Source organism: Bos mutus, chromosome 8 (assembly GCF_027580195.1).
Source record: "Bos mutus isolate GX-2022 chromosome 8, NWIPB_WYAK_1.1, whole genome shotgun sequence".
In the NCBI taxonomy this organism is placed as follows: domain Eukaryota; kingdom Metazoa; phylum Chordata; class Mammalia; order Artiodactyla; family Bovidae; genus Bos; species Bos mutus.
The window spans coordinates 100,708,180-100,724,378 of record NC_091624.1 but is presented as its reverse complement, the minus strand read 5'-3'; positions in this window follow the sequence as shown (position 1 = coordinate 100,724,378).

Here is a 16,199-nt window from a genome sequence, read left to right as displayed (position 1 = left end):
CTGCTCCGATCTGTGTGCAGGTGAGGGTCACATGATTATTTACTTAACAAACTGTCGTATTCCTGTAGCTTGAGAAGTTATTTCTTATCCACCTTTTTTGACCTGGAGTCACAATCTTTTGGGCAAGGGAAGTTTGTCACAGTGCATGGGATAGAACAGACTTTAGGGAGTTGACCAAAATAGGGAAGGTTTTGACCTTTGCAAAGTAGGCGCTCAGCTGTGGTGGATCCCCTTCAGTATCTGTTTTTGTTGCTGTGCTGTGTTGAACATTGTCTAAAGCCCAGATTTTGGTGAACCTTTGAACTGTTCCTTCCACTTGGGAAGGAAGGTGTGAGCCACACATGTAGCAAGATTAGAGAGGGAAGTAGGTTCTGGCCTCTTTTTTAAGACCAAAGCTGTTCCTCCCACATTTGTATCCATCAGAGACAGAAAGCTCTCGTCTTCCAGGCTGGATCAGGTTATGGGAAAAACTGAGCAGGATGGAGAAATGGAAAACACGTTCCAATTTTTGCTGACCTGTGGTCTTGAAAGCCTGCTTTTCTCTGTTTGATTTGAAGGACAGCGTTGTGAATAATAAATCCCACACTCAGAATGATCACAGTAGAGTGAGTGGGCAGCATCTTGATTCTGAAGTAGGCTGGGAAACAGTCCAGCTGTACTCAGCACTGTAAAATTAGAAACTTCAGTTCCAAGCTAAATGTCCATCTCGACCCATCTAACTCCAGGGAGTGTGTAAGAGCTGGGAAATGAGGACAGCACATCCGGTGCCCCAGCAGGCCACCGTTCAGGGTGGGCTTCATGAGAGCCCTTTCCTGCCTGGTGCACGGGGGCCCAGCACAGGGCAAGTGACTTGTGTGCATCATGTCATTTCATGTTGAGTATGAACGATGCCACCCATGTACGCGTCGTGTTCTGGATGAATGACATGTAAAATAGAATAAAAGCTTATAGTTTGAGAAGAACCAAGTGTGCGTGTGGGCTTTCACTTTCCTTTCCTCCATGACGCAGTCTCATTGATGGGCTGTGTGTACTTTAGACAAGTAGGAAGAAGGAGGTTCTTGGCTACATGGGATGATGCCCTTCGAACAGTCAGTTTTGCTCTTTAGCAGGAAGAAGAGAACAACGTAGAGCAAAGGGGAGATGCCCAGGGATTTCAGGAAGAGAACTGAAGACCTCGTAGTCTCGGGGCTGTGATCTCCGTGCACCAGAATGTGAAGTCTACAACTCAGTTCCCCACCCCTCTAGAGTTCCTAGGGGTCTGCCTGAGACCCGGACCCCTGGATGAGGTGTGAACTGCAGACTTGTTGGAATGGTACCCTTGATGAATGTGGTAGCTCAGGGCCAGTGCTCTGTTAACAGAGCCAGCCCTTCTGAGATCCTGTGTTGTCACTGCTGACAACACACATTACCCAGTGTGTTGGCAGGAGGTATCAGGGTAGGAGGAACCACAGAAACAGACTTCTCTCCCAGCTGTAAAAAGCATATTTGACTTCTTAAATGTTTATTAGAGCAGGGGCCCCCGTTGAGGAAGTCCGAGCACAGACTGGAAAAGGATTTCCAGACACACAGCATTTTAGAAGGGAGTGAGTTTATTAGAACAAAACGTGGGCTCCGTGAGTGCAGTAGGCCGACCACCTGACAGACCATGGAGAGCCATCGCTTTTCGTGGGTTAGTAACCAATTTTTATAGCCTCAATACAAAATTGGAAGGTTGGCATTAGGTGATTGGTTAAGGTCTGTAGGGTGACTACCAGGGTGGGCATTTTTGCTTAATTTGGAGTCAGGAATCCTGTTAGTGATGGTCACAGGGGCTTTTGGCAATGATTACAAAGGGGCTTAGTCAGCTTTGGAGGTGACATTGGTTCTGGGCTCCACTTATCTGGCCTTGGTGCAAAGCCTTGCACCTGTGTCCTTGGGGCAGGACTCAACAGCCCCCAACCCCTGGGATCTAATGCCTGGTGATCTGAGGTAGAACTGACCTAATAGAAATAAGTGAGGGGCTTCCCTTGTGGCTCAGCTGGTAAAGAATCTGCCTGCAATGTGGGAGACCTGGGTTCGATCCCTGCGTTGGGAAGATTTCCTGGAGAAGGGAAAGGCTACCCACTCCAGTATTCTGGCCTGGAGAATTCCATGGACTGTAAATAAACTGCACAATAAGTGTAACATCCTTGAATCATCCCAAAACTATCCCCCACCCCACCCCATCCTAGTCCAAGGAAAAGTCGTCTTCCATGCAACCAGTCCCTAGTGCCAAAAAAGGGTTGAGGACCGCTACATTAGAGGACACTGGGTTCTGTTTCTCACTAGTCAAGGCAAACCTGCATTCTTTTGGTTTTAACTGCCTTAGCTACTAGAATTCTGGGGTTTAAGTTTTTGAGTCAGTCAACCTATCTGAGGAATGTAGGTGGAAACAGAATTTTCACATAGAGAAATGTAGATTCATTTATATTCTTCAGGTCAGTTCAGTCACTCAGTCGTGTCCGACTCTTTGCGACCCCATGAATCGCAGCACACCAGGCCTCCCGGTCCATCACCAACTTCCGGAGTTCACTCAGACTCACGTCCATCGAGTCAGTGATGCCATCCAGCCATCTCCTCCTCTGTCGTCCCCTTTTCCTCCTGCCCCCAATCCCTCCCAGCATCAGAATCTTTTCCAATGAGTCAACTCTTCGCATGAGGTGGCTGGACTCAAAAGTACACAAAATACTGGTACCTAACACTGTGTGTTAACCATGGCTTACCATTAGAATATACACACCCCTGTTTTTCTGTCTCACAACTGATTGCTTCGTTTGTCTTGCTGAATTCACGGTATCAGTTGTTGGAGGGATGCCAAGCTCTCCACCTTAGTGATGGTAACTACAGCTCTGCACTCTGCCGGATGAAATAAGAAACAGGTCTCTGTGTTGGCAAGCGCCAATGGGCCCTGACTAGGCATTTTCTGCCTTTGTTGACAGCCAAGGAATGGAGGCTGGGAAATGAACGCTCACCCTGGAATCGCATGTAGCTTTTGCTAGTTCCCAACCCTGGTGAGTGGGTGTCAGTATTTAAGGGTTAAAAAAAAGGGAGGCGGGGAGGAATTCTCTAAACTCAGTATTGTTTTTCAATCCCACATCAGCCCCATCCTTTGTAACCACTGCATTAAAAATATAAGATTAATGGCCTGACATTTTACATCCTGCCTAGATGAAGCCTTAGATGTCTGCGTACTTGCTGGTATTTTGGTTTCTGCCTCAGCGGTTTGCCTTGTAAAAAGAAGGTCAACATTTGCTTATGATTTCTGGGATATGCTTATGAGAACAGGATCTTCCAGGTGTTGAGGGCTAGTCTGTTGATCTTGAACCATTTTAGCTCTTAGTCAAAATGCAGGGTCAACAGGTTAAAATTACAGACTGAGAAATATAAAGGGAAAATATTATTTGAGGCAATGGTCTTCTATCCAGCTCGGCCTTACCAGAATTGTCTTCAGTTATGAAGCCTATTGCTTCATTATATTATTCAATCATCCCTTCAGAACTCTGAAATTTTTGTTCTTTGGTTAACATAGTCAGCACCCAATAAGGTTTACATAACTTACTCCAACAATAGAATGGGAAAGACTAGAGATACCAAGGGAACATTTCATGCACAAATGGGCACAATAAAGGACAGAAATGGTATGGATCTAACAGAAGCAGAAGATATTAAGAAGAGGTGACAAGAATACACAGAAGAACTGTACAAAAAAGATCTTCATGACCCAGATAATCACCATGGTATGATCATTCACCTGGAGCCAGACATTCTGGAATGCGAAGTCAAGTGGGCCTTAGGAAGCTTCACTATGAACAAAGCTAGTGGAGGTGATGGAATTCCAGTTGAGCTATTTCAAATCCTAAAAGATGATTCTGTGAAAGTGCTGCACTCAATATGCCAGCAAATTTGGAAAACTCGGCAGTGGCCACAGGACTGGAAAAGGTCAGTTTTCATTCCAATCCCAAAAAAGGCAATGCCAAAGAATGCTCAAACTACTGCACAATTGCACTTATCTCACACGCTAGTAAAGTAATGCTCAAAATTCTCCAAGCCAGGCTCCAACAGTACTTGAACCATGAACTTCCAGATGTTCAAGCTGGATTTAGAAAAGGCAGAGGAACAAGAGATCAAATTGCCAACATCCGTTGGATCAGCAAAAAAGCAAGAGAGTTCCAGAAAAACATCTATTTCTGCTTTATTGACTATGCCAAAGCCTTTGACTGTGTGGATCACAACAAACTGTGGAAAATTCTGAAAGAGATGGGAATACCAGACCACCTGACCCGCTTCTTGAGAAATCTGTATGCAGGTCACGAAGCAACAGTTAGAACTGGACATGGAAGAACAGACTGGTTCCAAATAGGGAAAGGAGTTCATCAAGGCTGTATATTGTCACCCTGCTTATTTAACTTATATGCAGAGTACATCATGAGAAATGCTGGGCTAGAGGAAGCACAAGCAGGGAGCAAGATTTCCTGGAGAAATATCACTAACCTCAGATATGCAGATGACACCACCCTTTATGGCAGAAAGCGAAGAACTAAAGAGCCTCTTGATGAAGGTGAAAGAGGAGAGTGAAAAAGTTGGCTTAAAACTCAACATTCAGAAAATTAAGATCATGGCATCTGGTCCCATCACTTCGTAGCACATAGATGGGTAACAGTGAAAACAATGACAGACTTTATTTTGGGGGGCTCCAAAATCACTGCAGATGGTGATTGCAGCCATGAAATTAAAAGACGCTTACTCCTTGGAAGACAAGTTATGACATCACTCTATACAGACTATATAGACAACGAAAGTCTGTATAGTCAAAACTATGGTTTTTCCAGTAGTCATGGACAAATGTGTACAAATGCAGGACATAAATAAGGCTGAGAACTGAAGGACTGATGCTTTCAAATTGTGGTGCTGGAGAAGACTCTTGAGAGACCCTTGCACTGCACAGAGATCAAACCAGTCATTCCTAAAGGAAATCAACCCTGAATATTCATTGGAAGGACTGATGCTGAAGCTCCAGTAGTTTGGCCACCTGTTGCAAAGAGCCAACTCATTGGAAGAGACCCTGATGGTGGGCAAAATTGAGGGCAGGAGGAGAAGGGGGTGACAGAAGGTGAGATGGTTGGAGGGCATCACAAACTCAGTGGACATGAGTTTGAGCAAACTCCAGGAGATGGTGAAGGAGAGGGAAGTCTGGCGTGCTGCAGTCCACGGGGTTGTGAAGAGTTAGACATGACTGAGCGACTGAACAACAACAAAGGGTAAAGGAAACATACAGACCCTCCCTCGCTTCAGCGTGCCCTCTCCTTCCTCCAAGCAGCTGTGAATTCCATGGATCTCCCAGGATTCGGAGTTGGGAAGAATATTTAAAATGTTTTCTTTGATATGAGTAGGAATTCAGAATTTGAAAGGAAAAGAAGGGCACAGGTGTTTTCGAGCAGTGAAACTCTTTGGATAGTACTCTAATGGTGGATACACCTCTTTATACATTTGTCCAAACTCAGAATGTCCAGCCCCTAGCGGACCCCAGAGTGAACCCAACTGTAAACTGTAGACTGTGGGTGATAATGACAAGTCCTGTAGGCCCATCAACTGTAGCAAATGTACCCTCTGGTGTGGGAGGGTGTTGATAGTAGGGGAGGCTTTGGGTATGGGTGTGGGGGCAAGAAATACATGGGAAATCTCTGTATCTTCTCAATTTTGCAGTGAACCTGAAACTGCTCTAAAAACTAAAGTCTATTTAAAAGAGAAAAAGGGTATAGAATGATAAATGTTCCCAGTTCCCCTTCTTGGAGGCAACCAGTAGTACCAGTTGCGTTTTTTTTTTTTTTTTTTTTTTTTTAATTAAAGGCAAATGTCTAAACCTGGACTTAGCTCAATCTGCCTGCTTCTTGGACTGGATGCAGCAGGGGCTCAGCGAAAGGTGGTGTGTGTGTTTGGTGTGTATGTGTGTAGGGGTGTGTGTGGGCAGGGGTGCTTCTCTATGATTTTGCCTCCTGGGCATTTAATCCAAAAGAAAATGCCCAACCCCTTCCCAGAGTCACCCCTGGCTGGGGCCGAGGGAATGGTCAGGAGCTCAGAAATGGAGAGGAACAAGAAGGTGGGCAGTGGCCTGGTGTCCTTCCCCATGAAACAACCTCTGCCGGGACAAGGAGGTACAGGATGGGTTCTCTCTCAATGAACTCATGTGTTCTAATTAAAATCTGACCTTAGTGGAGCACAAACAAAGGAAATGAAGACAGCTTCTTCACCTCGGTTTATGCTTGGGGGTGGGGAGGAGGTGGGAACAGGACTGACCTCAGGCGTCTTGTGATGTCAGCGCCCCAGCCCCCGCTTTGGTTCTCTGCCCTTAATACCTTAGCCACCCGCTGCCCCAGTGCCTCTGCTTACTGCTGCAGAAAGGATGGCGGGGAAGATCCAGTGTAGGTGAAGGAGGGGGAGCCATTCACCCTTTTCATCCTAGATCTTACTTTTAGGAGTGTGGGTTTTAGGATATAACTCAGTTCCTTTTCTGTGTGACTTACGGCAAGTCACATGTCCCCTCTGGGCCTTATGGTACCCAGGGGAAAAGGAATAGGAGCACAGGAAGGACTCTAAATCCTAGCTCTGTGGGGGGCAGGCAAGTGATGGGACTGAGGGCTGCTGGGGTGGGGTGGGCAAGTGTGTACACAGCACATGTGGGTAGCCCTTCTAAATGGGCGGGGGTGGGGGGTGGGGGGGGCGGCGGTGCTGCTGCTCAGCCCCACCTGAGAGTTGTCACGGGGAAATTGAATTCCATAGGATAAGCCAATGAGTAACCGATTCATTGAAGGTTGAACTTGGCAATGTAGGGAAAAAGAAGGGGCTTTCCCCTCCTCCCCGCCCCCGCAAGATTTTGGTGTTTTTTTGATGTGGCCCATGTTTAAAGTCTTTATTGAATTTGTTACAATAGTGCTTCTGTTTTATGATTTGGTTTTTTGGCCACAAACCATGTGGGATCTTAGCTTTCCAACCAGGAAATGAACCCACACCCCCTACATTGGAAGGCGGAGTCTTAACCGCTTACCCCACCCACCAGGGAAGTCCCAGGGCTTTTTATCTTTATCATTTTCAACAATGGTTTGATTTCCCTACCGTTGGTGGATACTTCGGATGAATAGGCCAGATTCTGTGATTTCTGACCCACTTCCCAGGATAGGAACAGTTCCATCTTAAAATGGCAATTTCCTTTTATGTATTAAAAACTCCAGTCTTCCATAGAATGGATAAACAAGGTTCTACCACATAGCACAGGGAACTATATTTGATATCCTGTGATTAAACCATAATATGAAAAAAATAAGAAAAAGAATGTATAGATATATATAACTGACTCTCTTTGCTGCACAGCAGTAATTAACACGACATTGTAATTCAACTCTACTTCAATAAAAAATTTTTTTTAAATTCCAGTCTCATTTAAATCCAAACTTTAATTACAAATAGGATTCCAAACTTCAGCCCACCTTCTGATTCACGTCTGATTCTCCCCCCTGCCTCTTCCAACTTCTCCATGCTCCCCTTGCCACCAGCAGCCAGCTCCTCTAGGGGTGGGGCCAAGGCTAAAAAGACAGATTTTAGGAGGCTTTCTTACCGCTTGGTCTTCCTCTATAGTAGCCAAGAGGAAGGGGATATGCACCGTTGTAATCTGGCTATTGGAGTGTCTTGCAACTAGAAGGTGGATGTGCTCAACTACTTACTGCTCTCAGTTTTGAGACTTCATGAATATCCAATAGCAAATGACATCACAAATCTCATTTTCAGTCGAATTTCCAGATGTGTATATGAGAGCTCAAAATTATTCACCACTGCTGGATCCAATCAGACCCGCCCATCACCTATGGGCTATCAGTTTGAAGGCTTTGGGTTAGCAGAATTCAAAGGTCTCTTCCTTAGAGAGCAACAGTTAAGAAAGCAACAGTTAGAACTGGACATGGAACAACAGACTGGTTCCAAATAGGAAAAGGAGTATGTCAAGGCTGTATATTATCACCCTGCTTATTTAACTTCTATGCAGAGTACATCATGAGAAACCCTGGGCTGGAAGAAACACAAGCTGGAATCAAGATTGCCGGGAGAAATATCAATCACCTCATATATGCAGATGACACCACCCTTATGGCAGAAAGTGAAGAGGAACTCAAAAGCCTCTTGATGAGAGTGAAAGAGGAGAGTGAAAAAGTTGGCTTAAAGCTCAACATTCAGAAAACAAAGATCATGGCATCCAGTCCCATCACTTGATGGGAAATAGATGGGGAAACAGTGGAAACAGTGTCAGACTTTAGTTTTTTGGGCTCCAAAATCACTGCAGATTGTGACTGCAGCCATGAAATTAAAAGACGCTTACTCCTTGGAAGGAAAGTTATGTCCAACCTAGACAGCATATTCAAAAGCAGAGACATTACTTTGCCAACAAAGCTCTGTCTAGTCAAGGCTATGGTTTTTCCTGTGGTCATGTATGGATGTGAGAGTTGGACTGTGAAGAAGGCTGAGCGCCGAAGAATTGATGCTTTTGAACTGTGGTGTTGGAGAAGAGTCTTGAGAGTCCCTTGGACTGCAAGGAGATCCAACCAGTCCATTTTGAAGGAGATCAGCCCTGGGATTTCTTTGGAGGGAATGATGCTAAAGGTTAAACTCCAATACTTTGGCCACCTCATGCAAAGAGTTGACTCATTGGAAAAGACTCTGATGCTGGGAGGGATTGGGGGCAAGAGGAGAAGGGGACGACAGAGGATGAGATGGCTGGATGGCATCACTGACTCGATGGACGTGAGTCTGAGTGAACTCCGGGAGTTGGTGATGGACAGGGAGGCCTGGCGTGCTGTGATTCATGGGGTCACGAAGAGTCGGACACAACTGAGCGACTGAACTGAACTAAAGGTCTCTTCCAGCCCTCATCATCTGTGAATTTATGCTTTTCCTAGATTTAGTAAGAGGCACTGGAAGTCATCCAAGCTTTTCCCCTTATAGGAAGGGTCCCTCCCCGGAAGGAATTCTGGGTGTCACGTGGACACCTCCAACAACCTGGAGAAGCAGGAGGTGAAGGGAAGGGCCAGCAGGTGGCAGGAGAGAATAGCACAAGTCCCAGCTTCCGTCCATCAGTTGTGATTCCGGGGATCGCTCTGAGCCCCTCTTGTGTTCTTGCAGCTGGAAGGGAGGTTGAAACAGGACCTCAGGAATCTCTCCAGCACCAAGAATCTGGAAGCACATCTGGAAAATGTGATGTTTCTGTTGGTGGTGATAGGGTCTCAAAGCCTTTGGCCATTGAAATCTGAGAAATGCAAGGTACCAATAATATTGATTTTATTTTTTATGTATTTTTAAATTTAAATTTATTTAATTGGAGGCTAATTACTTTACAATATTGTATTGGTTTTGCCATACATCAACATGAATCCGCCACGGGTGTACATGTGTTCCCTATTCTGAACCACCACCCTCCCACCTCCCCCCTCATACCATCCCTCTGGGTCATCCCAGTGCACCAGCCCCAAGCATCCTGTATCCTGCATCCAACCTGGACTGGTGATATGTTTCTTATATGATATTATACATGTTACAATGCCATTTAATGGTTTTAAAAGAAAGTGTCTGTCAACCAGGACCTACTGTATAGCACAGGGTACTCTGTGTTATGTGGCAGCCTGGATGGGAGGGGACTTTGGGGGAGAATGGATACATGCATATGTATGACTGAATCCCTGTGCTGTCCACCTGAAACTATCACAACATTGTTAATTGGCTATACCCCAAAACAAAATAAAAAGTTTTAAAAATCATGGAATAAAAAAAATAAAAAGGAAGTGGCTGTCAAAACATTAGGCTTATATTTGAAAACAAATCTCCCTTATTTTAGAATCAGCCTCTTGCTTACCTTCCCAGGCATAATGCACAAGTCTCACAGAATCATGAAACTGCATAGAGTCAGAGCCTGTGGCAGTTGCAAGGGACCTGAAAGGTCATTTAAACCAATCACACTCTTCTATGTCCTTTCCAACTACCTGTTAACAGAACTCTCCCAGGCTCTGCATGAATGCATCCAGAGATGGGAAGCTCATGACCTGTCAAAGCCATCTGGCTATTAGAAAGTTACTTGATGGAGCCTCACAGTGGCTTCTACATCATTTTGTCTTCTGGAGCCTACCTGGGCAAGATGAATTCCTCTTCCATATAACAGCTTGAAAGGTTTGAAGACAGCAGTCAACTACCCCCGTGAATCCTCCTAAACTCGTATTAGCAGGAAAAGCAGGCATCTGAGGACAGACAATGACTCTTCACATCTCCTGGGTCAAATTCCCTTCCTCCCAGGGAAAGAGCAGTTCCTCGACTGTGCATGGTCGTTGGCCAGGACCCCAGTCAGTGGCTCTTGATTACCTGAGTCTTTGACTTTCATTATCAACTAAGTCCCCTAACTCTTCCATACATCACATTGATTAGACTATTAGAACTTTGGGGTAGTTTTTTAGACCAGAGGACTGTAGATTTATTCCTTTCAAAAATTTTTTTACTGTAAAATGTAACAAACACTCAAAAGAATGCATTCATTTGCAAAGATAATATAAATACTGTGTTTCATCACCAAGGGCTTCCCAGCTGGCACTAGTGGTAAAGAACCCATTTGCCAGTGCAAGAGACATAACAGACACAGGTTTGATCCCTGGGTCAGGAAGATGCCCTGGAGGAGGGCGTGGCAACCCATTCCAGTATTCTAGCTTGGAGAATCCCATGAACAGAGGAGACTGGTGGGCTTCAGTCCATTGGGTCGCAAAGAGTCAGACAGGACTCAATCAACACCCCATCTCCCAAGGTAAGAAATTACAAAGTATCCCCTACAGACCCTTTGTTCCTTTCCCTGATCACGTCCCCTCTTCCCTTCCAACTTTCCTGGCTTCTCTGATGATTATTCCATTGCTTTTCTTCATGGTTTTTATCTCCTACATGTATTCCCCAAAACAATACACTGGTAAGTTCCACCTATTTTGAACTATATATAGAGGAATCTTATAGTGATTTTTTTTCTATGACTTGCTTCTTTCACTCAATATTAACGTGTTTACTTTTCCCTATTAAAGATATCTTGTTACAGTCCAGTTAATTCTGGCTTTAATTATTCCCTCTAACATAATTCCCTTTATAGATATTATCTACGTATTTGTAAGTATTCCTTCTATATTATCATCCAAAAAATCTGGGGCAGTATTGAATGGGTACGTCTCAGGGTAGTACCTTCAGCAAACTTCTAGAAACATACTTTCTGACTGAGATGAATCCATTATTTAATACTCTTTGAGTATACTCACCCAGTAATGAATTCTCCTAGTTTTACTGTAATTCAGACTTTATTTTTCTACTTGCTCAGATGATTATCAAAAAACGCCTTGCTACTATATATAAAATAAACAGTAAGGACCTACTATAAAGCACAGGAAGCTATATTCTGGGAAAGAATATATATATATATATATATATATATATATGGCTGAATGACTTTGCTGTACACCTGAGACTAACACAACATTGTAAATCAACTATATCTTAGATCTTAGTTTAAAAAAAAACCAAAACCTTACTTGAAATCCAGATAGACTATATTTATGGCATTTTCCTGATCTACCAGTTCAGCAACCTCATCAAAATGTGTATTGGTTCCAAGTAATTGCTCTACTGCTTTCTAAATGGCATAAAACAGTCTTGATTTTTATATTTTTGTATGAGATTGAGAACTCTCATATGCAGGTCACGAAGCAACAGTTAGAATTGGACATGAAACAACAGACTGGTTCCAAATAAGGAAAGGAGTATGTCAAGGCTGTATATTGTCACCATGCTTATTTAACTTCTATGCAGAGTACATCATGTGAAACACTGGGCTGGAGGAAGCACAAGCTGGAATCAAGACTGCTGGGAGAAATATCAATAACCTCAGATATGCAGATGACACCACCCTTATGGCAGAAAGTGAAGAGGAACTAAAGAGCCTCTTGATGAAAGTGAAAGAGGAGAGTGAAAAAGTTGGCTTAAAACTCAATATTCACAAAATTAAGATCATGGCATCCGGTCCCATCACTTCATGGCAAATAGATGGGGAAACAGTGGAAACAGTGACAGACTTTTTTTGGGGTGGGGGGCTCTAAAGTCATTACAGCCATAAATTAAAAGACTTGGAAGAAAAGTTATGACCAACCTAGGCAGCATATTTAAAAGCAGAGACATTACTTTGCCAACAAAGGTCTGTCTAGTCAAGGCTATCAAGGTTTTTCCAGTAGTCATGTATGGATGTGAGAGTTGGACTATAAAGAAAGCTGAACACTGAAGAATTGATGCTTTTGAACTGTGGTGTTGGAGAAGACTCTTGAGAGTCCCTTGGACTGCAAGGAGATCCAATTAGTCCACCCTAAAGGAAATCAGTCCTGAATATTCTTTGGAAGGACTGATGCTGAAGCTGAAACTCCAATACTTTGGAGTTTCATGCGAACAACTGACTCATTTGAAAAGACCCTGATGCTGGGAAAGATTGAAGGCGGGGGGAGAAGGGGACGGCAGAGGATGAGATGGTTGGATGGCATCACCAACTCAATGAACATGAGTTTGAGTAAACTCTGGGAGTTGGTGATGTACAAGGAGGCCTGGCATGCTGCAGTCCGTGGGGTTGCAAAGAGTCAGACACAACTGAGCGACTGAACTGAAGTGAACTGTTGAGATTGATGGCAAGGTCACCAAGCCTATACTTGTAGGAAATTACCTTGACTTTGAAAAACCAGAATTATGCTTTCTGATCTGTTGCTTTCCATGATTTCTTGAAGTCCACAAACAGCACCAGGAGACCTCCCTTCAGTTTTCAGTACCTGGAGCGCCTTTGACCTGGACCAGGAAGTTAGACTTGGAGAGACTCAGAGGCAGCTAATCCCCAGAGATAAGAAAGGCATGTTTACTGCAAAGAAGACAAAGCTCTTAAAGACTGGCCTCCAGAAAGTGGTAGGTGAAGTAATTTTAAGAAATTGGCAGTAGGAGAGGTATTAAGAATTTGAGGGTGAAAGGCCAAGGTTGAGAGAGTCCCAGGGTAATGAAATGCATGTTTTTGTGAAAGGCCAAGGTTGAGAGAGTCCCAGGGTAATGAAATGCATGTTTTTGTGGGAAAGGGATCAGATTGTGGAAAGGAAGTAGCAGAGTTAAAATGATTTTGTAGCTGGTCCATTTAGCATGGAATGATAGCTTTCTTCACCAGTCAAGGGCCAGGAGGGGAGAGAAAGAAGACAGGACAGTTTGGGGCTGAGGGGCAAATTGAGATGAGTTAAGGCCATTGGCAAGGGCTCCTTCCAAAAGGCTGACACCATCCAAAAGGCTCCAGCCCCCAGGGGAAGGAAATCAGATGGCATGAAGATGGTGTGGCTGGGTGGAGCGTAGGAGGGAGATGGGACAGGTGGTATGATTGGGGGTCTGAGGAGAGGTGAGTGGGTTGTGGTTATGGTAGGAAAGGGAAGCCACCGAGGGGCCAGGTGGATGGACACGCTGAGTAGGTGATGATATGGACCGCGGAAGGGGTGCTTCTTGCTGCTGAGGTTCACCCCAGGGAGTGACATCAGTAGGGTTGGAGCAGGCTCAGGTGAGGCCTCCCCAGGCAGGTGAACATCGTGGACTAGATCAGGGCACATGGCCCATGTTTGGTGCCAGAGCTGCTGGAGGTAAGGAGTAAAGGACAGAAATAGATGGCGTGAACTTCGGAGAAGGAGCAGAGGACGGTGATCGGCCTGGAGGCTGCTGTACGGGTGGAGGCCGAGTTCCCTACACTGCCATAGAGCGGGACGGGAGTGGAAGACGCCCCCAGGGGACAGGGGAGAGCCACTTTGGCTAGGGAGGAGGGCGAAAGAGAGGAAGGGTTTGAGAGTGAACGAAAATTCATTCTCGGAGGCACAGCCGGAAGGTCACGCTTGTTGCCAGCAGCTCTGGGAGTCAGGTTTTTAGGAGTGGGGTGGGACCCATAGGTGAGTGTCAGGCTGTGACAGTGGAGCTGGTGGGTTGTTTTTCAAGGAGCGCTCTGGATAATATCGATGAAGGCATCAAAAGTTGGGAGGTCTGTGTGAGGACCAGCAGTGATGTTGCTAAAGCCTTAAACTCCCCTATGGGATAGTCCACGAATAGGATCTTCCTTCTAGAGAGGTGGAAGCCCAGGGTAGATGTGAGCAAAAACAATGAGGGCTCTGCACCCAGGGCCTGTCTGGGTCTTCATTCAATTTCATGTCCACAGAGCACCTGCCTCAGTGGGTGGAGGTCATTATCAGGGAAGGTCACTCACTCAGCACAATTCCTCCAAGTTTTCCAGAGCAGACAAAAATGTATGAGACCTTTAAAAGCAGGGATGGGTGGGACTTGCCTGGCGGTCCAGTGGTTAAGACTTCGCCTTCCAGTGCAGGGGCCGGGTTCAATCTCTGATTTGGGAGCTAAGAGCCCACATGCCTAGCGGCCAAAATACCAAAACAGAAAACAGAAGCAATGTTATAACAAATTCAATAAAGACTTTAGGGGGAAAAAAAAGGTTCACATCAAAAAAAGTCTCAAAAAAAAAAATAAAAAGCATGGATGGGCTTCCAAATTCAAATAAAAACCAGCACACGAATACATGTTTAACTGATGTCTACAAATGTAGTACTGGTTGTCATCCTTGTGCTTGCTGCTGCTGCTAAGTTGCCTCAGTCATGTCCGACTCCATGCGACCCCACAGACGGCAGCCCACCAGGCTCCCCCGTCCCTGGGATTCTCCAGGCAAGAACACTGGAGTGGGTTGCCATTTCCTTCTCCAATGCATGAAAGTGAAAAGTGAAAGGGAAGTCGCTCAGTCGTGTCCGACTCTTAGCAACTCCATGGACTGCAGCCTACCAGGCTCCTCCGTCCATGGGATTTTCCAGGCATGAGTACTGGAGTGGGGTGCCATTGCCTTCTCCGTCCTTGTGCTTAGATATAGCATATAAACATTTCGTTTCAAACTCCTAAGTTAGCAATGTGCATTGATGACTGAGAAATCACACCCAGCAGCAAACTATTTGAGTTAACAAAGCCAAACAGCATCTGAATCATGCCTGAATTGAGATTTGAGCTCCAGAGTCCTGAGTGTGCTGGCAAGACCCCCAGTCTTGCTGACTTTTATCATCAGAGGCCACCACTGATCCGGTTGTCATTACCAAAGGTCAAAACTGACTGCCAAACCCCAGGGCCTTTATATGCAATGAACCAGCCCCAGCCCCATCTTTGGGGGCTTCCCAGATGCTGCTAGTGGTAAAGAATCTACTTACCATCGCAGGAGTACAAGAGACACGGATTTGATCCCTAGGTTGGGAAGGTCTTCTAGAGTAGGAAATGACTACCCACTCCAGTATTCTTGCCTGGAAAATCCCATGGACAGAAGAGCCTGTTGGGCTACAGTCTAGAAGGTCACAAAGGGTAACACAACTGAAGTGACTTGGCATGCACCCATCCCCATCTTTGCTTTCTTTTTAAGTTTTTTCCTTTTTTTTCTTTTAAATCTCTTGCTTTATTTTTCTCCATAGCACTTACCACCATGTGCCACAATGTCTAATTTTTGTATCTGCTTGTTGGGCTCCATTCCACATAGTTGCCATACAGTCAGGGGTTTTTGTTAACTCTGTACCCTAATATCTAGAACAGTGCCTGACTCCTCATGGCCTTGCAGTACAGATGTGCTTAATGAATGACATTTCCCAAAGTGAAGAAAACACTTCACTTTGTAAAAACAACTTCCAAGTTTTACACAGCCAAATATATATTTAATGGGTTTATGTTCAATTAAATGGGCTTCTCTGGTGGCTCACTTGCTAAAGAATTAGCCTGCAATGCAGGAGACCAGTGTTGGATTCCTGGGTCAGAAAGATCCCTGGGAGTATGAAACAGCAACTCAGTCCAATAATCTTGCCTCGGAAATCCCATGGACAGAGGAGCCTGGTGGGCTGCAGTCCATGGAGTCACAAGAGTCAGACATGACTTAGCAATTAAACCACTGCCACCAGCATGTTTAATTAAATACATTTGTTTAATGTGAGATGGACTAGAGTTTCCAAAAAAGAGAACAAGGGCTTGATTGACTTTTCAATGGCCTTGTTCCTGAAATGATGAAGGAATAAAGCTGGAAAGTACCTTAGAGATCAGCCAGAACA